We start from the raw sequence: 26,106 nt of genomic DNA, 5'->3' as shown, positions 1-26,106 counted from the left end.
CCATATACAACTTCTCGGGTGATTTACTGTTCAACCCGGGTACCCCTCCGCAGGGATCTGACCAACTTTGACACAAAATCTTCAATTGATCTCCCTCCGCCGGGCTTGGACCAAATATTTCAGATATACAACTTCTCTGGTGATTTACTGTTCACCCCAGGTCTGCCTCTGCTGGGCTCAGACCCACTATAACACAAAACCTTCAACTAGTCTCCCTCTGCCGAGCCCGGACCAAATTTCTCTCCTTCATCAAAATCGAAGACTTTCGACTGGGCGCAGGATTTTGCTTGACCAGTCGCAGGACCACTTTGAATCACAATTACTCGTTCTCTTCTTGATATAACTTTTTTCTCACTTTTACTTTTGCAACTTTTCAGCTGGATACCTTACAGAGACCTTCGATTGAGCACACATGCAGTGCCAGACCAATCTGTCAAAGCTAATGTATTTTGCTTTTAAAGTTCAATCACTCATCAGCAGTTCAACTTTAGTTGTGTCTCTTATCACATGCGTTTTAACAATGTTCACTCCAGTGCCTGCCACACAATGGTGCTGCTTTCAACCTTGGCTTCAATACAGATCGGTCTCGTATCAGTCTCCCCAACTTACCGGCTGTGTTGATTGCACTGACACCGCTTTGTTCTTGGAGCCAAAGATGGTACCACAGCGGCTGGTGATTCTCCATGTCTGGATTATTGAGGTGAGAGGGCCCTGGCTATCTCTGACACACAATGTAGGATTCTTCAGCCTAGTTTTCTCTTCTTACACCTTCTATTCTAGAGGTTCCTACAAAGTAATGGTTCCTTGTCAAAAAGGTCAAGGGAACTTTCCTTCTTGCAATCCCCTTTTGTTTTGCATTCTTTCCTCTCTCGTTCAGCTGCCGTCTCGAAATGGCTGTTTCCTTGTGTGCTTTGCCTTGCTCAGAGAGTGCTCTCGTGCTCCGTCATTTATCCATGTGGGAAGCTTAATGGAAGTCAGGTGCGTGTGATGTTCGGTAATTGCCTGACCTTTCCTGACCATTGCATTGGGACACGTTAGGTATACTGCTCGGGTGTTAGTCTGTCTTCTCTCATAGCGGGCTGTCCATGAGAAAGTGTTTGGCCCTCATTACGACCCTGGCGGAAAGTAACTGACATGACCGCCATAGCGTAAATAGCGTTTCCGCCATTGCACGATGGAGTAAAGTGCGGCTAATTATGACCCATCGGGCACGAGCATTACGCCATGGCGGAAGTGCAAAGTCCGCGATGGCGGAAATGACCCCAAAACGCCATTTACCGCCGTCGTACACCGCCCTAGGTGCAATTCCGCCACCCATCTTAGCGGTCACCGTAATGAGCGGTCAGCGCAAATTACGGTCACCGTAAATATACGGAAACGGAAGTAAAAACATGGGGCCGGAACGGGAAACCGCACGCCGTACACCTATAAAACAGAATCCCCACACAACCATTAAAAATCTGACCCTGAGACACATCCCAACCCGTCAGCCACCCCAGTCAAAAAAATAAATATGGGAAAAGTTGCTAAAAAAGCGTGCGATCGCAAGCGGCAGGTCCACTTCTCCCATGAGGAACTCACCGTGCTCACAGAGACCCTCCAGGACAATGCTGCCGTCGTCTTCTCGACGCAAATGACCAGGACGGCACTTGCGAACAAGAAGGCCATATGGGCCCTGGTGGCACAGCGGGTAAGTGCGGTGGGGACCGCACCCCGCAACCCACAGCAATGCAGAAAGCAATGGGACGACTTGCGGATACGCGTCCGGAGCATACTTTCTGCCAACCGAAACATTGCCACAGCTACCGGGGGAGGATCGGAATCACCCATCAAGTTGACCCCCTGGGAAGAAATCTGTGCCTCCACCATTGGAATGGAGAGCATAGAGGGAGTCGGAGGGATGGAGAAAGGAGCGCAGACATCCGAAGAATCAGGTAGGTGGCCCAAATAAAACAATGCTAAATCCACAATGTCCAATCATGTGAAGTACCATGTGTCCCCAGAGTGCAATAGAAACACATGTCCAGGAGAACGTCCACATACATTGCCATGATAGCGCCCTTTAAAAGTCAGATTAAATACATAAATAAGTAGAAATCCTAAAAACACCCTCCACATGTGCAGCATGCACACCCTAACTGCAGGCTGCAAAACAACTGCATCCTCAATCCACACAAAAATGAGACCACCTCCAAGGCCCTGACCCAAATCACCCTCAGGTACCACCCCAAAGCATGTGATACATTGCCATTCCAATTTCCACAGACCCATAAATAACGCTCGCCCTCCTTTACTCCACCACAGGGTCCGATTCAAACGACGAGCTTCAGGACACCCCTACCAGCACACCTGCAAAGAGGGCCAAGACCAACGGCCAAAGACCCTCCACCTCAGCTGCACGGATCAAGACACGGCAGCAGCACAAATCAAGTGGCAGCACACTGGAGGGGACTTCAACAGGCACCCCAGCAGCCAGCATGTCCACAACAGCAGCACCACAGGTCCCCCCAATGGATGCCACAGAAGGCACTGCTTCTGGTGGCAGCAGCACCATAGGTGACACTGCTTACATGCCAGCATGCTCCGACACAGAAAACGGTGCTGTCGACGTAGGACCCATCCATGACCTGTCTCAATCCCCCTGTTTGTTTCATCCCGTACACCATGAGGAAACCACGCAGGGGCACCCACAAGACGACGACTGGCCAACCCCCACAAGGCCTGTGGCAAGGCAACATGAGGTGATCAGCCCCTCTGTGACACCACCGCAAATGGGCATGGCCCAGCAGAGGCAACAGTCCCTCGAGCAGATGATTGTGCAACAGCAGCAACTGGCCACGCTCCTCAAGGAGCATGCTGCTGAATGTGGGGGTTCTAAGGCAGCCATTGAAACATCTACTGAGACACTTAGGGCAGAAATGGAGCGAAGTACCGAGACACTAAGGGCACAAATGGAGGGAAGCACCGAGAGCCTGAGGGGACAAATGGAGAGAAGCACCGAGAGCCTGAGGGGGGAACTGCATGCGACGTCCAAAGACATATGTGGTGAACTTGCCGCTGTGCGCCGTGTGCTCACTGAGCTCACACAAACCCTTAGGGACATGCATGGACGTGAGCAGGCAGAGACATCATCCGTTGCAAGTTCCGTCCAGGGCAGCCCCCAACGTAGATCTGGGAGGAACCTGCGCTCCACAGGCAGGGGTGCCCCTGATACCCGGAGAGGGGGCTTGCAATAGCGTCTGCCCACTGACAATGAGCATCTTTGGACACTGGTGTTCGGGGGGGAGGTAGGAGGGTGGAGGGGGTGTGTTGGGCTTTTTTGGGTGGCGGGTCGATTGGGTGTGTAATATCATTTCACATTTGCTATACAATTATTCAAAATCATCCAATGAGATGTGTGGACATTGATCTTTGTGTACGAGGCCATTCTTGGCGTACAGTCCACATTGTGCATGTTCCAGACACACACAGTGCCACAAGTCCCGTGTCCATGTAACAGCCACCAGGCGTGAGTGCTAGAAGCATGCATCTATGATATTCTGAGGAATTTCACGGGCCTCCTGTGCCTCGCGGACTCCTTGAGGTGCTGCCACATCCCCACCCTCATCATGACCATCTTCAGGTGCTTGCAGTTCTGCGTCAGGGGGCATGGGCACATTTCTACGTACGAACATGTTGTGTAGCATGACACATGCCATGACCATCTTTGCAACCTTCTCATGGCGGTACAGGAGTGCCCCGCCAGACCTGCTGAGGCAGCGGAAACGAGCCTTCAGTAGGCCGAATGCCTGTTCTATGACTACACGGGTACGTGAGTGGGCATGGTTGTAGTCCTCCTCTTGCTGGTTCTGTGGGTTCCGGATTGGTGTAAGGAGCCATCTCTTCAGTGGATACCCGGCATCACCTGTATGTGGACAAGAAAGGATGTTTGTGGAATGAAATTGCTACGTACGCATCCCCCCCCCTCCCTGCCAGGTCATTGACGCATCACCTACCCCACATTCTCATGCATTAAATGAGACTCACCGAGTAGCCAGGATCGGTTCCCTGCGTGTCGCTCCATGTAGCGTGGTATTGTAGAGTTCCTCAAGACCATAGAATCATGGGTTGATCCTGGAAATCGGGCACAACAATGTGTAAAGATCCTGTTGGAGTCACACACCATTTGTACATTGATAGAATGATATTGTTTCCGGTTGCGGTACTGGACCTCCATGGCATGTGGGACAACCAATTCCACATGGGTGCAGTCGATGGCACCAATGCAACCCGGTATGCCGCCAAGTGCATGGAATCCCACTTTTGTGTTTGTAATCTCCTGCTCCGAGCGTGGTAAAGAGATGTGGTCGTCTGTGTGCTTCAGGAGGGCATCAAGCACTTGGAATAGTGTCCGTGACAATAGTGGCTGTGAAATGCCATGCAACTGTCCGACTGTGTGCTGGTAGGTGCCTGTGGCCAGGAAGTGGAGTACAGACACCACCTTCAGTAGGGGTGGGATGGCGGTTGGGCTATCTATCATGCTGACAAGGTCAGCGTGTGTCATGTTGACAATGGCGGTTATGGTGTCCCGGTCCAAACGGTAGAGGGTGTGGATCTGCTCAGCAGTGAGGTTGAACGGATTAGCTCGGAGGCGTGGGATTGCGGGCTGCCTGCGTGGTGGTAGTGGCTGTGCTGGTGGGCCCTGCTGCCCCTGCCTTGGCCTCCCCCTCCTCCTCCTGCGTCTCCTCTGTGCGGCCGGTTGTTGTAGTTGTTGGTGTTCGTCTTCTTCTTGAAGTTGGAGTACTTGCAGTGCTATCAGGTCCCCCAGGCCCAACATCGCTAGTCCTGCCGGTAGCATTTTGGAGTGGGTGTGGTTGTGGGAGGGGGTTGGCTGTGCAATTTATGTGTTTTCAGGCTGTATAGCCTCCACCTGTGGTGATTCATTCCACCTGTGCCAGCTGCAATTACTTTTGTGCGAGCACGTCCCGCACACAACGCTGCAATTTGACGCATGGCATCTTGCAATTACAATCATGTATTTAATCCCGATGGCAGTGAAATGTTGGTTTATCTGTTAATTCTGCTATGGTCCCATTGTTTCACATACTATATTTGCAGTCGCGAGCAAACTTGTGAAGGGTCAGTGGAATGTAGTACTCGATCAACGGTGGACCCTCATGCAGCACTGTGCCGACGTTCACCGACGGGCGGGGAGTCCCATTAGTGATTGAAGCCAGTTACCATTTTCACACACAGCCGCACTACATAGATGTATTAGTGAATTCAAGCGTTCACAGATGCCTTTTCGACGTGATGTTGCAAATGAGGAATTCGAAGGACAGCGCTTTTGGTTTTGAACTGGCGGCGAGGAGACGCCCACAGGTCTGACTGGAAATATAACGTTCTATTGTTGAATGTCCTTGAGACAGGGCCCATGACGAGAATGTAATGATTGATATGAATTGAATGGGATGCGCAATAGCGTAGTGGACGATAAGGCAGGACGTTCCCAAATACATGTTACTTCACTACACTAGAAATCCGGGCAGGAGCACAGTGGATTTTGCAGACTGCATTACGCACAGACTCAATGGAAATTTCAAATGTCATGTGAGTGAATATTCAGCCGTTTTTATACCGGGATGAGGGAATGATGAATGGATGCATGGAAAGATGATTTAATTGAGAGTTTGCCATGTACATGGCTTTTTGGAATCTATCCCCTTCCCCTACGCTATGTGAAGCAAAGCTGCCATAGTGGGACCATCGTCTATCTGCCCTTGTTGAACCCTCCCTGTCTCGACGCGCCTTCAGACACTTGTGTCTATACACGTAACTAATCCCATCTGATGGATTCAGTTTTAACAGACGCATGCACACAAAACACTCGTTTGTAATAGTGTATTCACCTCGATTTATATCGTTATGATTCGCTAGTGCTTTTTGGGTGAAATTAATCCTTTTGAGTGGGCTAGCATGCATATGGTTGTAGATTTAGTGTGTTGAATGAAGTGAGTAATACATATGAAGTTCGGATGCCCATACTATTATATTTTTTTTCATTTGGGTGACAGGTATCTCCTCCCCTTTTGCCGCTACCATCTGTACGCCACTCCTGCAGATGGGTTTTACCGTCGACACCTGCAGCTTCGAGTTAATCAGTGGAGCACCATTACGATCTTATGGGACGATCGCCAATGGGCCACATGCCCTTACGCAGTACTAGTGGCTAGGAGCAACATATCAAGCTTTCAGCTGGACTAGTGCCTACTTCATGGGACGGCCCTGCGGTTCTAGGCGCTTCCATGTTGCCTTTTTGAACGTAAATGTAGCCCCTGTGTACCATGAAGGAACAGGGCGTCACACAAGAAGAAGCTGGTCATTTATTGCGGATGCAGCCCACAGTAATGAAAATTATTTGGGAGTTTATGAGCAAATAGCTGTATGGGCTTGGTGATTTTGATGTGCATTAAATTTATGTTCAGATATTAACCGTGTAGCGTTATTCTTTGCTAGTAATGTAGCATATTCCGATTTGTGGCGCGATGTATTGTGAGATGATCTGCATTGGGTTCCGGCTTCTGAGTAGAGTTGTGTGGTACTGTACTGGCCGCGTTTGCCTACGAAGCCCAGTAAGGTCAGGGATAGGGGCTGCCATTATGACTGTTTTTATGCTGTCATGCTCAGGGGCGGGGGATTAGCTTTTGTGCAACAGATGCCGGTCAGCCAGGTGGATTGGTGGAATGATGGGATTATCAGTAAATGGCTGGTCACAGGTGCCTGTGTTTGCGTGCGTTTGCGTGCGTTTCTTGGAGGGTGACTGAGGTCAGGTCCATTGGTGTTGCTTCTGTATTCGTGCCATCTGTGCCCTACAGCTCCCATTGGCCCCTCTTGAGATGAGCCTGGCTGCTCAGTCACTCTGCCAACTTGTGTGGTACATGCTTATGCTGATGGTTGGTTTGTCTACTGGCAAGTGTACAGGGCTAGTGCAGTCTCCCTCTGGATATGGCCAGCTTGGGATTTCCTTACCAACAAACGTCTTGGATCCGGAACATTTTTGGACATTTCATCAACACTCTAAGGTCCTCTTTCCCGTTGTAATCTGTATCCGTCAGGGGAAAGTTCTCAGGGTCCTCAATGTGTTGGTAAAATTTACCAATTATTGGATCCCCCTTCTGAGCGGTAATCAAATCAGCATCAGGGGTCTCCTTAATCCATTGTGCAATTGAAAGATCATTGTGAGCATTTGTCTGGGACCTAGTGATAGCAGTGACCTGGATTTCCCCCAACAGGGACTCAATCTCAATTAGATCCCCTTGGATGGCCCTGGTTTTGGCCAGCTGATCAGCTAAGTCATTTCCAGTTTTGTCTGGTCCCTCTACTTTGGAATGACCCTTGATCTTCTTCCAGTAGATGGTCATCCCATTCGAGGTGACCAGATCATCAATGTTTTGGATTAACTTCCCATGTTTCAAGGGTTTGTTATTAGCACATAACATGCCTCTGGTTTTCCAATTAACCAGGTGCTCCACGAACCCGTTCCGTACATAATCCGAATCTGTGATTATGACCAGTTCGTGGAGTTGATGCTGGACAGCAGTGAGGATGGCCTGATGCACAGCCATCAATTCTGCCACCTGACTACTTCGGGGACCAATTTTGTATCCAGCGGAGGGTTCTGGGAACTCCTTCACCCATGCATTCCCTACGCCGGCCACCAGTTCTTTCTCCCCGTTGTTGTCAACATGGTAAGAGCATCCCTCCACATAGACAGTGGGCATTCCCTCACACTTGTCTTCTTCAAAGACTTTGTGTGGGGAATTAAGGTATGCCTCCGTGTTGTCCTTGATTTTTAGACTTTCGTCCTCGAGACAGTTTTCTCTGGCACAATCATGCAAGTCAGCCAGACCTTGCGCGAGGGGACTCTTCTTGTTTTGGCCATATCTGACCTCCACAGGAAAGCCTTGCATTGACAGAATCCAGGAAGTAATTCGGGAATTACTCACATTTCCGGCCCGGATTCTGTCACTTTGGAGATATTGCAGAGGCTGGTGTGGAGTCTCCACTATGATGTGTTCCCCCTGGATAAACGGGCGGTAATTCTTCAATGCCCACACCGTTGCCAGGAGTGCCTTCTCACAATCGTTGAATTTTTCCTCCACAGAGGATAAAGTTTTGCTCGCATAGGAGATTACTTTATTGACCTTGTCATGCTTTTGGTATAATACTGCAGTCAAGCACGTATTAGAGAACCCCGTCTCCAGGAAGAACTCCTTGTTTCTGACAGGGTAAGCTAGGCAAGGCACTTGTGAGAGGCTTCTTTTGAGTTGTCTTACTGCCTCGGCTTGTTCTGGACCCCATTCCCACTTGACCCCCCCCTTCAGGAGATGAATCAGGGGTCTGGTGATCTCTGCGTAGCCCTCAATGAACTTTCTGCTGTAATTAGTCAGTCCAAGGAAGCTCCTTAGTTCCCGCAGAGTTGTGGGGTCTTTCAGTTTCTGAAGTGCTTCCACTTTCTTTTCCTGGGGACAGAGACCCTGAGGTGTAATCTCATGCCCCAAGAAATTAACACGGGTTCTACACCACTGTGCTTTCTGAAAGGAAAGTTTTGCTCCGGCGGCCCTCAACTGTGTCAGAACATAACGGATCTCCGCTATGTGTTCTTCCACAGATGAACTTTTGATGAGGACATCATCTACATAAGCCAGGTTACCCCTCGCACCCAGGTCGGGCATGGCCTTATGTAGGAAAATGTTGAATTCATTGCCGGAGTTGAGGTATCCAAAGGGAGTCCGGGTCCATGTGTACTGCTGGCCCCCAAAGGTAAAAGCCAGCGTGTATTGGTCCTCCCTACTGACAGGCACAGTCCAGTATCCATTGGTCAGGTCTATTGCAGTGAATACCTGTGACCCCTGGATCTGGGCCAGCCCTTGGTCAATGTAGGGCAGAGGCCATCGGGAAGTATGGACCCGTTTGTTGAGCTCCCTGAGGTTGGCGCAGAGTCTCCACTGGCCGTTTGGCTTCAATATTCCCAGCACCGGATTATTGAAGGTGCTATGTATTGGACGAATTATTCCCCGGGACTCAAGGATCTTAATTATTTCAGTAAGGGACTCCATGGATGCGAGAGGCAAGCGATATTGCTTCACAAACACTGGAGTCATTCCAGGGTCCGTGGGAATTGTTGTGGTGTGGATGTCGGTGCGACCACAGTCATATGAGTCTACCGCAAAGAGATCTTGGAAATCCAAGAAAACTTGTTTCAACTTTTGCTTCTGTTCCAGAGTCACACAGGCATCAGCTAGGTTGACTCTCTCTTCCACCATCTGCCTGAAGCCTGGAAAGACTTCTGGTTTGGCTATTTCAGCGGCCTCCTCCAGCTGGGTGGAGAAGTCCCTGGTCAGAGTGCTGATTTGGACTGGAGGCCTCAGGTGGGAAAGGCAACCCTCATGGACCTGGAAAATCACCTCATCCCTCCTGAAGTCACAAGTCACATCTTCCTTACCATAGGGGCAGGAAGTGTACACCAGGAAGTTCCCCCCATGCCGGGTAAAAATCCTGTCTGGTGTTGTATTGTCATCACTGTCACTGTCAAAACGGTCCTTGGGGATTGGTCCTAACAGTTCATTTCCTAAATCAATGGAAAAATGTCAGTCATCAACCGCCATTCCAAAAATGGTGCCTGCGGCTAGAGTAATACTCTTTAAGTCGCTGTTATCCACCTCTATTAAAATGGTGTCATGTTCTATGTTGACTAATGGAGTTGGGTTTACCCCCAACCCTTGCTGTTGGAGAGAAGCATTTAGATGTATGTAAGCATCAGGGTTTTTCAAATGTTGTCCTCTTTTAACTTTCACTTCCAGGGAGAATTGTCGGGTCCTTTCTGGGATGGTGACTTCCTCTCTAATCTGAATTTCAACTGCATAAGCTAGCAATTGAGCTGACCTAAATGCTTTTTCTGGATCATCAAAGCCCATGGGATTATCTGCTAATCGGGACCAAGCTTAGAAGTTTATTAGGTCCAAACTAATGGCAAAGCGATTGAGAATGTCACTGCCTAAGTAAAAGGCGGCAGTGACGTCTCGCACGACCCAACAATTATGGACTATGCTCTTGTTGCCAATGGAGATTTTGAGCATACACCTGCTTGGCAGGAGATGTTTGGAATTAGGTGCTTCCAGGTCCATTTCCCATTTGTCTATCAGTTTGAATGTGGGAATGGCTGGATCTTTTGGGAGTTGGCGGAACATGGCTTCGTTGATGAAGCTCTTACCGTTGTTCACGCACACTCGAGCGAGAACAGAGTCCTTCCCATCATTTAACTGAACAGGGATGAACAACTGCTCTCCAATTTGCTGAATATCAGCCAGGCTCTGAGCTGATTTCACATCTTTCTGGACTATAGGAGTGGGAGTTCCTGATTGTGGATTAGTAAAGAATTTCAGGGTGTTTCCTTCCAGTGTGGAATACCACCTTAAACTGGAAGGAAGGTTGATTTTCATGAATAGAGAGGACCCCCCATCACCAGTCTGTTGTCCTACTGCTATTACTGTCACGTCTGGAATTTGGTTGTTCTGGAAGTGAAATTCTACTTGGTCAGATTTTTGTTCAACCATGTGGCAGGTGCCGTTTAAACTAACATGGTTGACACTCTGTTTTAATTTTATTGGTCGGCTAGTCTGGGTCCAGAGGACCTTGTTTACACAATCTATTAGGGGTGACAACCTTCTCAGGAGGTCATTCCCTAGTAAACAAGGGGTGCCCTCTGGAGTCACTACTATGACCGGGTGTTCCACCTTGTGTTGCCCAATTTTAATGTCCAAGTCTGCAGTCCCCTCAATGGGAATTTCCTTCCCGTCAAAGTTCTGCAGTTGTCCAGGAAGAGAGGTGAGAGGAATACGGTAATTCTCCACCCTTCCTGCATTTAGTTCCTCAAAGGCCCTTTTAGACAGAAGGGTAGCTTGGGATCCAGTGTCCACCAGTGCCAAAATTGTACCCTGCACCTGTACTTGTATCAGGGCATAGTATCTTCCCTCCTTCTCCTCAAGGGGGCACAGATAATGCACATTTTTGGACAACTGGTGGGCTAACCTTCTGGTTTTGGACATTGCTAGCGAAGAGATTTGGGCAGAATTCTGTGGAGAGTCTTGGGAATCTGAAAGAAAAAGTTGGCAACTGGAGATCAGAGCCATGGTGGGTTCCCCTGGTACCGGTTCCGGGCCGCCCCCCCTTTTTGGAGGCAGTCACCAGGATGGGTTTGAACCAGGGGATTTTGGTGTTGTGGGTTATGGGATGAGATGATGGACGGCGGTAGCTAAGTCTCCATATCTCCCCAGTCTGGATTGGAATCGCTTGGGACCCATTTTTCTTTGGGAGGAGTTTCCCCATCTCTGAAGGAGAAGGTCCTTTTCCCAGGATCTTCTGAGGATCCCTCTCCCTCAAATTGGAAGACCTGAACCTCCTCCACAAAGTGGGTCTGTTTGGGTCCTTTGTTTCTCCTACCCCCCCTCTGCTCCTTGGGAGGCAGACTTTCAGGGGTAGGAGATTTTATTTCCGGTTCCTGGTTTTCCAGGGGCTGTTTACAAGTTGGGAAGGAAGCTTCCTCCAAGGCTTTACACCCACCTTCCCCTTGTGCCTCCTCCCTGGGAACCGGTGTGTTATCGGGGTGCTGCCCCCGTCATTGCTCTGGAGCACCAGGTCCAGAGTTTGGGGCATTCGGCGGTGGCATGCTCATCTGAGGGTTCTGTTGAGCCCTCAGTATGTGACCCAGTCCCGTGCCATATTTTGGACCTGGCGCTCTAACTGGGAAACCCGCTCAGGGTGATACAGGGCTCTTTATCTCCCCTGGGCTGATCCCGGGAAGGGTAGCTATCCCTTCTCTGGTAGTACCCCTGGTTGGGAAGATTTTGGTACCCCTCCACCCTTGGCCTCCCCTCTCCCGGATTAGGTTGTCAGGGCTCAGGGAATTGGGGAAAGAAGGATGGATGATTTTGGGGCTGGAAATTGGGTGGATACCTGGGGAAAAAGTTCTGCCCAGGATTTGGAGAATTTCTGCCCTCCTGGGGGAAGTTGGGAGGGAAGTTCCCTGGGTTAGGTGCTTGGCTGGATCCCCCCCCTTGGGCTGGAGGAGTCCACACATAACCCAGGATTGGTCGGTTTCCCTTGTAGTGGGGACTTACATAGTCAGGGGAGCGGGGGACCCCATTTGTGGGACTACCTCCTCGACTCCCTGTCTGTGACTGGCCCGAGGGCCTTCTGGGCTGTGAGTTATTTGGTGCAGGCAGGTTTTTAGGCCCCCCCATCTCCAAATCTAAAACGGGAGCAACCTTTACCTCTGCCACCTTGGCAGCAGCATGGGTGCTGTTGGTTTTAGGGTTTTTCGGCGCGTTATTTTTATTTTCGATAGGCTTCTGCACCTCATAGATCTGGGTAGCCTGTTCAATGACCCAGTCTAAAGATCTTTTCTCATGAAAATCTCTCACGAGCTGGGTCATTATATATTTAGGGAGAGCATGGAAAAATGTATTGACAAACTCTTTGCTGTCTGTGTGCACCCTTCTGGTGGTCTGCGCAAAAGCACGCTTTAATTCTTGCACAAACTCTTGTGGGGCCTGATCCTCCCCACATTGAAAATTGTAGGCTGCCTTGCGAGCCTCTTGAGGATTTCTGTGAATAGAAAAATGTTTCAAGATGGCCGCCTTATAGGTGGACCATCTTAAATGATTTTGGTCCTCCAGCCCTGCAAAGAAACTGGAGTATTCTGGGGAGAATGTCCATTTGACGTACTGGATGCAGCGACTGCTGTCCTTCAAATGGAAAGTCTCCATCATTTGCTCATAGAGCTCCAAGTGTTCCCAAACAGAGTACTTGGCGTTCTTATGATAAGGCGTGATGACACTCCTGATTGCCTTAATCTGTTTCAATGGGTCCTTAAGCAAGGCCCTTTTTTGCCTTATTGGCCTTTTTGGTTCGGGTAACCCTGGTCCATTCATCCTCTGACTCAGAGGCACTGCTCCCAGAGGTTCCTGTCTGATCTTCCAGGTTTTCCCGGATTCTGCGAGCCTGGGAATGGCTGGCAGAATGTGGGGACCTGGTCTCCTGTGTCCTGCGCCATTCAGAGGAGTCTTCACATTCCTCCTTGCTGCCAGGATTTGATGGGTACCCCTCCACTGACCTAACTGGGCAGAAGTTTTCAGGATGCCCTTAATGGGCCTATTCTCCTGGGGTTCCCCACTAAATTGCACTGCGCTTGGGTGCCCATACCCGGATGCCCGCCCATCCATTCCTGGGAGGTACTGGCCTATGAGCCCCATGCTTCTGGCTGGATAGTAATCTGCCATCCCTGTGGCCCGGTGCTCATGTGCGCCAGGGGACATGGGGGTGGCAGAGTCCAGGGACTGAGAGAGATAAAGGCCTCTGGTACTAGGGCTCCTGAGGTTATGCTCAGGAGTTTCCCTTTCCCAGCGAACCTGGTCTCTATCTGCCCCTAATCCCTGTTGCAATGCAAGAGCCTGCGCCTTCAGTTCCTCAGTTAAGGCCTTACTAGACTCTATCAGTCTCTCCTGCATCGCTACATGTTGTTGGAGCCTATCATTGTGCTGGCAGAGAGCCTCAATCTCTCTCTGCATTTCCTGATTGGTCCTGGAGCACTGGGCCTGTCTTTGCTGCAGGAGGGTTACCTCCTGAGTCCCATCCCTACTGGCCTGCTCCTGTCTTGCCAGAGCCTCCTCCACCCTCCTGGTGTGCTCTAGCAAGTCCTGGTGTTCTTTTTGGAGGTCACCCAGTCCCTGGAGGGCCAGGTGATTTTCTTCCATTTTCCTTTTTAAGAGGCAGACTTCCTGGCCTAAGGTATCCCTTTCCTGACTAAGAGTCTGCATCTGTGCCGCCAGGTCGTCCCTTTGCCTTTGGAAGGCACCAGCTTTCTGGTGTTCTTCATCAAACTCTGCCTGGGTTTCCAGGTCTTTCAAAATCAATTTATTGCTTTCCTCTTTCTGTCTGTCTAGTTGGATTTGCAGGGTGGCTACCTGCTCTGTGCATGCCCTGTTGAAATTGATCTGTTGGTCCAGCTTTTTCTGGCTCTGCAGTAAGGAGTCCAGACTGTCTTGGTGCTCCTTCTGCAAAGCCAGAATTCTGGCATCCTGGTCAGTCTTTTCCTGTTGCAGGATATCCATATCCTTCTTTATTTTAATGATGTACTGTCTACTCTCATTTTTGGACTCCTGGCTTCTGTGCAGCCTCTGCTCAGAAGAGTCCAGATCAGATTGGGCCTTCTGTAATGCCAGCAGTTGCCTACTCGCCAGATCTTGGCCTTCAGCACATTTGTCCTGCATAGCTCCCATATGTAAATATAAATATGCCACTACCCTGGCAATCTTGTGGTGCTCATCCTTGGCCTTAGGGGCCATATATAGTTCACTCAGGGCCACCTGTAGGGGACCCTGATCTCCCCATATATCTGACCCTGTTTCAGTGACCTGTTGAGCGATTGCCTGCAACCAGACCGTTTGGTCCTGATGAGTCCACTCACCTCTCACAAATAGCTTATGTAAGAAGTGCTCTCTCGCTATTTTCATGTCTACCAAGGTCGTCATTCTAGAGATTGATCTCTGTCCTGACTTACAGAAATTAGTATTTTATTTTTGCAAAACAGACCTTTTCCTTAGAGTGTCCCTTTTGAGGAGTGCTTTACAGCGTAACACAGCGTGGTGATCCGACCGGATGTATGTATCCCGTCAGTTAGCACACTGTATTAAGCTGCACAAGTGATAGATCTAACCCAGACGTCCGGCTCGAGCCCCCAATTTGTATTCAATTCAACACTACAACTAAGTCAATGCCTAGTCTAGGATACTGAAAGGAAACCCTTATAGATATATCTTCATGTCCAGTTCATGAGTTCTGGATGACTACCCCTATATAAACCCCTCTCTTAGAATCCCCCTGACCCCACTGAGCCAAGAAGTAGTTCTGTTTTGCAAGTTTAAAAGGTTTATTTGAAAAAAAATTAACAGTATATATATATATATCACACTTTTATAATGAATTAATAATTGAATATCACACTTAATCTGAGCAGTAATCAATAATGGATAGTCTGGCACTAGCATACTTCTTTATAATCAATGATGAGGGGGTATAGGATGGCTAAGATAGCAACAATACTTTTATGGTTTCAAATAGATGCAATGTGGCATGAAAATGCAGTACAGAAAATAACTTGATAGGATTTCAGCAAAAGACAATGTAATCACTTCCTTGGACAATTCTCCCCCCCCTTTTGCAATGTAAGGAGATGAAGAGGAGAGCACACAGTTCTTAGGAATGCAATCAAATAGAATTCAGTTCAATTCCCCCCCAGCAGCTTATACAACAGATAGGAGTTTTGAAACACAGACAAAATGCTTTGAATATGGTGACAATGAAGTGAGAAATATGCTGAAAATGCTTTTAATTCCCTTTAGGTGGTTCAGGGTGAGTGAGAGATACTAGGGATGAGTGCAGGCTCACTCTAGCAATGATTCAGGAATGGTGATTAAGAGGCAAACGAAATTGTTGGCAAAGGAAAGCAAGGAAGCTGCTGTTTTCACACGTGGCTGGATTTTTAACAAAATCGCGAATCGCGGCAAAATTCGCGAATGCGTAAATCACGATTACGGCAAAAGTATAAGGAGTAGCAAGTCGGTTCTAGGTTCGTTGAAAAGCTAAGATCTAAGCTTTCAGGGGAAAGTTAAACCAGTTCCTAGCCCAAACGGTTACGGAGTTATGAACGATTTTGTGAAGGTTGTTTTTCGGATTTGAAATTTTAAAAGTTCAAAGCGACAGGTTACAGCTCGCAGCTAGAAAATGACAGGTGACAGCTTTGCAGCTGCAGAATTGACAAATGACAGTGGTGCAGCTTTACAAAATAACAAGTGACAACTTCTAGGAAGTAGTTCTGGTTAGATTAAAATAGTTTGGATTAGATTATTTTAACTAAGAGATTGGTTCTGCACAGTTCTGCTAGGTACTCACAATATATTTTTGAAATGGGCCTCGCCACGGATCTGGTCAGGTTTTGGACTGGACTCCGGTTCTGGTCTCGGCACTTCACAGTGATCTGGGTCAACTCTGCTCTGCTGGTCTAGCCTCTCTGGATTCTGGATACTGCTCTGCTTTCCGGGTACTGCTACAGGTTCTGGAGATTGATGGATTTGAAGTCTGGATCTCTGGATGTGAAGTCGTCGGTCAGCATGCTCCGCAGCAAATGGAATTGAATGTCCTCTCTAGCTTCCAGTGGCTCTTTTTATGTCTTTTGAAAGTGGGTGTGTGTGCAGCATCACTAGCCAGCCCCTCTCTCAACTGCCCATTGGTCAAGCTTTCCGCACTGCTTTGATTGGGGGAAGGAAATGTGTGTCATGGTGATGCCATTTAATGGCCTGCAGAAAGGACACTCCCCTGTCAAATTACACACACATCTATATTTGACCTAAAGATATATTTGCACAGGTACACATTTGTTTAAAATTACATGCACCCATCACATATCACATGATGTACACTCTGTTCAAACTCTGCTCTTCCTGGGGGCTTGCATCCAGAAATGGCAACATTTTGTGCTTTTTAGTGGGTTTTGCAACATCAGATTTTTCTCCAGATTTATACACATATACACCCCCCTCCCACACATATCTCAGTAACTTTCCAGGTCGCTAGCTTATACACAGAGTAAGTGGTGTCAATAAATAGCGGGGTTTTGCCCTAGAACATCACACAAATTCTCGAGTCTTAAAACGTGCACAGGAAAATCACAAGAATTATGGTATCATTTAAATAATTTTGACAAGTCCGCACTGTGAGTTATACATCTTTCTTAGAATCATGTTCTGGCCAACAGGGGTGTGTCTTTTCAGGTCACATGGTGTAGAAACCAGTTTATCCAGTTTCTGCCAAGCTCAGAGACCCTGCCCCTCCCAGCTTCTGCCAAGAGGAAGCTATTTTACGGTCCCCCCAATAAACCATCTGCCTGAGTCAAGGCAGGGCTTTGTTCAAAAGGAAGCCATATACGACCACCCCAATAAACCATCTGCCTGGGCCCTTTCTTTAGTTTCTTGCAATCCCCTGGTAATTCAATCAGAGAGTGTGTGACCTCCTTTTGGCAGGAGCAACAGAATGCAGCCAGGCCTGGGAATGCATTTGTTGGGCAAGCCCCCACTCCAGTCGGGGGTAGCTGTCTGGCAGAATTCCAGTTTCCTTAAGCCAGGTTTCAGGTAAAATGTCACTTTTTGTTCCCAAGTTTAAGTCAAGACAATTTTTACATATGCAGCTAGAATGCTGATTCTAAGTTCAAAACTATGACATTTCAACAGTGACAAACTATGTGACACTCAAAAGTAGGTCACTCAGTTAATTTAAACATTTTTGATTTTTGGTAGTTTTAAATCCAGTTTCAGTTAGGCTGCTGCAGACCTGCAGAGCTCAGCCAGTCTTGTTATGAACATAGTTTTGGGGCTCTTCAACTTCCCAGATTTTGTATGCACACATACTTCATTCTGCCAGATGTCTGCTGGTGTTCAGTGAGATTTTTGGATATGTTGCAATGTTTAAAATAGGCATTTAGAGCTGGCATTCAGGGAAGCAAAAGGTGATTTTAAAGTGCGGTTTTTCCTTTGGCACACATTTCACTCATGGCACCCCGGCCCATCCTGCTCGCACTGGTGGGTGGCAAGTTAGGCAACCATTTTAGTGTGCACAAACTGCGTGGTTCTCCTGGATTTTGGCGCACATGTGGGCTTTTTGGCCATCTTGGATTTTCTAAGCCCACAGCACCAAATGTTGCAGCATGATAGCTCAAACGTGGGTCAGGACACCCAACACTAGAGAAATAACCATCAAGCATAATGACAATATTATTACAGTGGAGTTGATTATTTCCTTGAAAGATAAATGGGAGAAAGTATTATTAATCAACCTATATAATCTCCATGGTGCAACTGATCGAGAATGCATCCATGATGCTTTACATGAATTATTGAGCATATGGAGGAGTGAATCAGAAAGTAATTATGTAATACTTGCTGGTGATTTTAATTGTCAAATGAAAGGTGGAGAGGGAACCACGAATAATGATTTACTAAAACCGTTGCCTCTCGTGCAGTATAAAAGTGATGAGGAGGGTGAAAGTTGGTTATGCTTTTTGAAAAGATGGGAACTTGAAATAATAAATGGCCACACTCTCAGTGATCGACCAGGGAAATTTACCTGGAGGGCTGGGCGGGCGCGAAGAACGCTTGATTACGTCTGTACTAGTGCAGATGTGGCACTCCTAGTAAAAGATATGACAGTGATTGGAAATGACTGGAGTGATCATGAGATCCTGAGTGTACAATTAGAAAGTACAATGAGTATCTTACCAGCTAATCCTACCGCCACTACTATGGTTAATCATGCAATTACTAGACTAATCTGGTCAGATAAAAACATTATAAGAGCAGATGAAGATAGCAAAGATTGGGACATTGGGTACCTAAATCTATTTAACTCTATGACCCTAGAGGACATGGAGAACTGGATATATGCCAATACGGGCAAATTTGCCACTAAAAAGTTATTATAACCCATTAGGGAGAAGGGTACGATCCTGGCCTATGACCCAGTAATTAGAGATGCCAAACGTCAACTCAGAAGAAGCATACGTAAAATAAAGACCTTGATAAGCTCCATGATTATTGTTCATAGCAAAATTAGAGAATTAAAAAACCAATATCGATCCTGGTCTAAACAATGGAAAAGAAGGAAAAAATTGGATAGCTGGCAAAAAACAGTGCAAGTTATTGTTATTTGCTCAAATAACACCCGTAATATTTGGGCGTTATTGGGTGAGGCAAAGGGCAGTAGGTTTACACCCCAAATTAACCCCATAAAAGCTGAAGACTGGGTGAGATTTCTTGAACAACGTAATGGGGACATGGTCGGGTTGATGCCACTGCCTTACATTAACCAACATATCCCCCCGCCCTTTACAGTTAGTGTCGCTGAACTTCAGGAAAACATTCTGAATCTTAAGGCTTCACGTGCACCAGGACCTAATGGTCTTGCTAATATAGTTATTAAAAACAATCCTACTTTTTGGGCAAATCTACTAAAAATTTTAATTGAAAAGGTACTCTCTGAGGGAAGAATCCCGGAAACCTGGTAGACCGCTATACTGGTTCCGGTATTCAAGAAGGGGAACAGATATGACCCGAGCAACTACAGATTATTATCTATGTTAGATTGCTCGGGGAAAATGTTCGCCTCCTTGATATTGCAGAAACTTCAAATCTGGGTAGAAGAATCTGGGGTGTTGGATTGTTTTCAAAGTGGCTTCAGGGCCTGATTCTCTACATCTCATAAACTTTGGATTATGAATAATTCAAGAGCCAAAGCTTTATTACCAAATAATCCCCCCTTGTACGCTCTATATGTCGACTTTAAAGTGGCTTTCGATGTTGTCAATAGAGAGAAGTTATGGAGCAAGCTGAGCGGTGTGGCTTGTCCTACGGGTTTACTATATTACCTACAACTGCTTCACCATAAAACCACTGTCCGACTTAGATTGGACGGTAGTGGAATTACTACTAGACCTGTAAAACAACTTAGAGAGGTAAAACAGGGGTGCGTTACCGCGCCGATATTGTATAACCTATTTGTATCTGATATTCCAGAGTACATCAGAACTGCACATAATGTCCCTCCGATAGTAGGCTCAAAACATTGTCTGGTGATGGCTTACGCGGATGACCTGGTCATTTTTTACCATACATTCAGTGGTCTCTCGCGATCAGCTGCTAAACTCTGGGAATATGCAGAACTGAACGAATGAACAATAAATCATAACAAGGCAGAATTAATTCTTTATTCTCATGGGAAAATTAGTCGCCCTCGTTTGTATGTTAGAGGTCATGAAATCTCTTATGCTTCATTTTATAGATATTTAGGAGTCGAATTTGATTCTAGAAATAAGTACGACTCCTGTGTCCAAAATCGTAAAATTAGAGCTGCCCAATTTACGGCCATGATTTCCCAGTTTACCGGCAGTCAGAGTGGATATTCTATTTGGGCTGCTCGCCAAGTATATATACTCAATGTCTAGTCCCTATGGTAACTTATGGACTTGAGACGTTGGTTAATATGAATCTAGAATGGCTACAGGTTATTGAAGGTAAGTTCTGGCGTAAGTTGTTGGGTGTTCCTCAAGGAATCCCTATGGCAATATTGAGACTTGAGCTTGGGTTATCTTCACTGTCATCAGTTGTTATTAAAAAAAAGAGCTGAATTTTTTGTTAAAATCTGTGTGAATACTGCTAACCCTCTAATGTTAATTATGAGAGATGAAATCAGTGGGAACAAGCAGGCTAAGTTCAAGGATGAAATGATCACATTGTTTAAGAACATTGGATGGAAGCCAGAGTGGGGCACAGGTTTCAACACCTTGAAATATCAATTGGGGGAGCGTTTGAAGCTATGGGATTGGCAAAATAACTTCAAACATTTGGAAAAACTGAAGAGTTATGGATTTATTTCACACATTTTATATACTTATAAAAAACCACAAGGTTATCTGAATTTGTGTCCTTCTGACAATCTTCGACGTTTTTTATTATTACTGCGTATTAACCATCTGCCGGTGCTAACGGTCAATGGACACGAGCGGGCGATCCCCAAAGAGTAGCGATACTGCCGGATATGTAAAAGGAGAACTGTACCTGAAACTGCCAGACATGTTTTAATGTTATGTCCAAATTTAGGTTTGTTATACACTAAAAATTACGGCAATTATGTACATCATTTGGATTACGCTAAGGATGATGATTTCTGGTATATGTGTCTAAATACCCAAAATCACAGTCTACATTTAGCGCTGTATAGAGTTTGGTGTAATGTAGCCAATCAGTTGAACAAATACTAATCATGAATGTCATGGGATATGAATGGAAGCCCAGTATAAACTGAAAAGGGCAATCTATCATGAAATATCAAATTAGTCACGAATTAGGAGGTTTAAATAAAAGGTACCACTAAGTGTGGAAACTGATTATATTAATTGGGAGTAGTGACTATTAGGTTTCCATTGGAAAGTGCTGTAAGACTTGAGTTAGTGATTGATGAATATGTGTATATGAGTATATATATGTATTATATTCTTAATTCCTGACCTATAGTTTGGATCCATCAACAGAAATAGTGAATGAATTGTCCTTATTCGTATGAAATGTATATTAGTAATATGATATAAGATTTTTTTTAATCATATTTTATGGTTTTATTTTATAATTCTATTGTTGGAATATGTGTAAAGTTTTTGTTTATAAAACTATATCACATTAAAAATAAAATAAAATAAAAAATAAACCGCCTTCTATGCCAAAGTCTCTTTTCCATTCAAAGTCTCTTATCTCAGAGGGCCTGATGCAACATGACAAACATGAAAGTATGTTTCTTCTTAGGATTTCCCATATACAACTTCTCGGGTGATTTACTGTTCAACCCGGGTACCCCTCCGCAGGGATCTGACCAACTTTGACACAAAATCTTCAATTGATCTCCCTCCGCCGGGCTTGGACCAAATATTTCAGATATACAACTTCTCTGGTGATTTACTGTTCACCCCAGGTCTGCCTCTGCTGGGCTCAGACCCACTATAACACAAAACCTTCAACTAGTCTCCCTCTGCCGAGCCCGGACCAAATTTCTCTCCTTCATCAAAATCGAAGACTTTCGACTGGGCGCAGGATTTTGCTTGACCAGTCGCAGGACCACTTTGAATCACAATTACTCGTTCTCTTCTTGATATAACTTTTTTCTCACTTTTACTTTTGCAACTTTTCAGCTGGATACCTTACAGAGACCTTCGATTGAGCACACATGCAGTGCCAGACCAATCTGTCAAAGCTAATGTATTTTGCTTTTAAAGTTCAATCACTCATCAGCAGTTCAACTTTAGTTGTGTCTCTTATCACATGCGTTTTAACAATGTTCACTCCAGTGCCTGCCACACAATGGTGCTGCTTTCAACCTTGGCTTCAATACAGATCGGTCTCGTATCAGTCTCCCCAATTTACCGGCTGTGTTGATTGCACTGACACCGCTTTGTTCTTGGAGCCAAAGATGGTACCACAGCGGCTGGTGATTCTCCATGTCTGGATTATTGAGGTGAGAGGGCCCTGGCTATCTCTGACACACAATGTAGGATTCTTCAGCCTAGTTTTCTCTTCTTACACCTTCTATTCTAGAGGTTCCTACAAAGTAATGGTTCCTTGTCAAAAAGGTCAAGGGAACTTTCCTTCTTGCAATCCCCTTTTGTTTTGCATTCTTTCCTCTCTCGTTCAGCTGCCGTCTAGAAATAGCTGTTTCCTTGTGTGCTTTGCCTTGCTCAGAGAGTGCTCTCGTGCTCCGTCATTTATCCATGTGGGAAGCTTAATGGAAGTCAGGTGCGTGTGATGTTCGGTAATTGCCTGACCTTTCCTGACCATTGCATTGGGACACGTTAGGTATACTGCTCGGGTGTTGGTCTGTCTTCTCTCATAGCGGGCTGTCCATGAGAAAGTGTTTGGCCCTCATTACGACCCTGGCGGAAAGTAACTGACATGACCGCCATAGCGTAAATAGCGTTTCCGCCATTGCACGATGGAGTAAAGTGCGGCTAATTATGACCCATCGGGCACGAGCATTACGCCATGGCGGAAGTGCAAAGTCCGCGATGGCGGAAATGACCCCAAAACGCCATTTACCGCCGTCGTACGCCGCCCTAGGTGCAATTCCGCCACCCATCTTAGCGGTCACCGTAATGAGCGGTCAGCGCAAATTACGGTCACCGTAAATATACGGAAACGGAAGTAAAAACATGGGGCCGGAACGGGAAACCGCACGCCGTACACCTATAAAACAGAATCCCCACACAACCATTAAAAATCCGACCCTGAGACACATCCCAACCCGTCAGCCACCCCAGTCAAAAAAATAAATATGGGAAAAGTTGCTAAAAAAGCGTGCGATCGCAAGCGGCAGGTCCACTTCTCCCATGAGGAACTCACCGTGCTCACAGAGACCCTCCAGGACAATGCTGCCGTCGTCTTCTCGACGCAAATGACCAGGACGGCACTTGCGAACAAGAAGGCCATATGGGCCCTGGTGGCACAGCGGGTAAGTGCGGTGGGGACCGCACCCCGCAACCCACAGCAATGCAGAAAGCGATGGGACGACTTGCGGATACGCGTCCGGAGCATACTTTCTGCCAACCGAAACATTGCCACAGCTACCGGGGGAGGATCGGAATCACCCATCAAGTTGACCCCCTGGGAAGAAATCTGTGCCTCCACCATTGGAATGGAGAGCATAGAGGGAGTCGGAGGGATGGAGAAAGGAGTGCAGACATCCGAAGAATCAGGTAGGTGGCCCAAATAAAACAATGCTAAATCCACAATGTCCAATCATGTGAAGTACCATGTGTCCCCATAGTGCAATAGAAACACATGTCCAGGAGAACGTCCACATACATTGCCATGATAGCGCCCTTTAAAAGTCAGATTAAATACATAAATAAGTAGAAATCCTAAAAACACCCTCCACATGTGCAGCATGCACACCCTAACTGCAGGCTGCAAAACAACTGCATCCTCAATCCACACAAAAATGAGACCACCTCCAAGGCCCTGACCCAAATCACCCTCAGGTACCACCCCAAAGCATGTGATACATTGCCATTCCAATTTCCACAGACCCATAAATAACGCTCGCCCTCCTTTACTCCACCACAGGGTCCGATTCAAACGACGAGCTTCAGGACACCCCTACCAGCACACCTGCAAAGAGGGCCAAGACCAACGGCCAAAGACCCTCCACCTCAGCTGCACGGATCAAGACACGGCAGCAGCACAAATCAAGTGGCAGCACACTGGAGGGGACTTCAACAGGCACCCCAGCAGCCAGCATGTCCACAACAGCAGCACCACAGGTCCCCCCAATGGATGCCACAGAAGGCACTGCTTCTGGTGGCAGCAGCACCATAGGTGACACTGCTTACATGCCAGCATGCTCCGACACAGAAAACGGTGCTGTCGACGTAGGACCCATCCATGACCTGTCTCAATCCCCCTGTTTGTTTCATCCCGTACACCATGAGGAAACCACGCAGGGGCACCCACAAGACGATGACTGGCCAACCCCCACAAGGCCTGTGGCAAGGCAACATGAGGTGATCAGCCCCTCTGTGACACCACCGCAAATGGGCATGGCCCAGCAGAGGCAACAGTCCCTCGAGCAGATGATTGTGCAACAGCAGCAACTGGCCACGCTCCTCAAGGAGCATGCTGCTGAATGTGGGGGTTCTAAGGCAGCCATTGAAACATCTACTGAGACACTTAGGGCAGAAATGGAGCGAAGTACCGAGACACTAAGGGCACAAATGGAGGGAAGCACCGAGAGCCTGAGGGGACAAATGGAGAGAAGCATCGAGAGCCTGAGGGGGGAACTGCATGCGACGTCCAAAGACATATGTGGTGAACTTGCCGCTGTGCGCCGTGTGCTCACTGAGCTCACACAAACCCTTAGGGACATGCATGAACGTGAGCAGGCAGAGACATCATCCGTTGCAAGTTCCGTCCAGGGCAGCCCCCAACGTAGATCTGGGAGGAACCTGCGCTCCACAGGCAGGGGTGCCCCTGATACCCGGAGAGGGGGCTTGCAATAGCGTCTGCCCACTGACAATGAGCATCTTTGGACACTGGTGTTCGGGGGGGAGGTAGGAGGGTGGAGGGGGTGTGTTGGGCTTTTTTGGGTGGCGGGTCGATTGGGTGTGTAATATCATTTCACATTTGCTATACAATTATTCAAAATCATCCAATGAGATGTGTGGACATTGATCTTTGTGTACGAGGCCATTCTTGGCGTACAGTCCACATTGTGCATGTTCCAGACACACACAGTGCCACAAGTCCCGTGTCCATGTAACAGCCACCAGGCGTGAGTGCTAGAAGCATGCATCTATGATATTCTGAGGAATTTCACGGGCCTCCTGTGCCTCGCGGACTCCTTGAGGTGCTGCCACATCCCCACCCTCATCATGACCATCTTCAGGTGCTTGCAGTTCTGCGTCAGGGGGCATGGGCACATTTCTACGTACGCACATGTTGTGTAGCATGACACATGCCATGACCATCTTTGCAACCTTCTCATGGCGGTACAGGAGTGCCCCGCCAGACCTGCTGAGGCAGCGGAAACGAGCCTTCAGTAGGCCGAATGCCTGTTCTATGACTACACGGGTACGTGAGTGGGCATGGTTGTAGTCCTCCTCTTGCTGGTTCTGTGGGTTCCGGATTGGTGTAAGGAGCCATCTCTTCAGTGGATACCCGGCATGCATTAAATGAGACTCACCGAGTAGCCAGGATCGGTTCCCTGCGTGTCGCTCCATGTAGCGTGGTATTGTAGAGTTCCTCAAGACCATAGAATCATGGGTTGATCCTGGAAATCGGGCACAACAATGTGTTAAGATCCTGTTGGAGTCACACACCATTTGTACATTGATAGAATGATATTGTTTCCGGTTGCGGTACTGGACCTCCATGGCATGTGGGACAACCAATTCCACATGGGTGCAGTCGATGGCACCAATGCAACCCGGTATGCCGCCAAGTGCATGGAATCCCACTTTTGTGTTTGTAATCTCCTGCTCCGAGCGTGGTAAAGAGATGTGGTCGTCTGTGTGCTTCAGGAGGGCATCAAGCACTTGGAATAGTGTCTGTGACAATAGTGGCTGTGAAATGCCATGCCACTGTCCGACTGTGTGCTGGTAGGTGCCTGTGGCCAGGAAGTGGAGTACAGACACCACCTTCAGTAGGGGTGGGATGGCGGTTGGGCTATCTATCATGCTGACAAGGTCAGCGTGTGTCATGTTGACAATGGCGGTTATGGTGTCCCGGTCCAAACGGTAGAGGGTGTGGATCTGCTCAGCAGTGAGGTTGAACGGATTAGCTCGGAGGCGTGGGATTGCGGGCTGCCTGCGTGGTGGTAGTGGCTGTGCTGGTGGGCCCTGCTGCCCCTGCCTTGGCCTCCTCCTCCTCCTCCTGCGTCTCCTCTGTGCGGCCGGTTGTTGTAGTTGTTGGTGTTCGTTTT

The 26,106-nt window shown here is 47.5% G+C and overlaps 1 protein-coding gene across 2 annotated transcripts in view; it reads right to left on the bottom strand.

The window, feature by feature from the left end:
- LOC138534910 (flavin-containing monooxygenase 3-like) overlaps positions 1–26,106 on the bottom strand; it is a 349,886-nt gene that overhangs the window by 258,673 nt on the left and 65,107 nt on the right. The window lies entirely within an intron of this gene.

This window comes from Ambystoma mexicanum, chromosome 1q (genome assembly GCF_040938575.1).
Source record: "Ambystoma mexicanum isolate Mex_15411 chromosome 1q, UKY_AmexF1_1, whole genome shotgun sequence".
Lineage (NCBI taxonomy): Eukaryota > Metazoa > Chordata > Amphibia > Caudata > Ambystomatidae > Ambystoma > Ambystoma mexicanum.
Note: the sequence above shows the minus strand (reverse complement) of the source record. Positions and strands in the feature narration are given on the sequence as shown.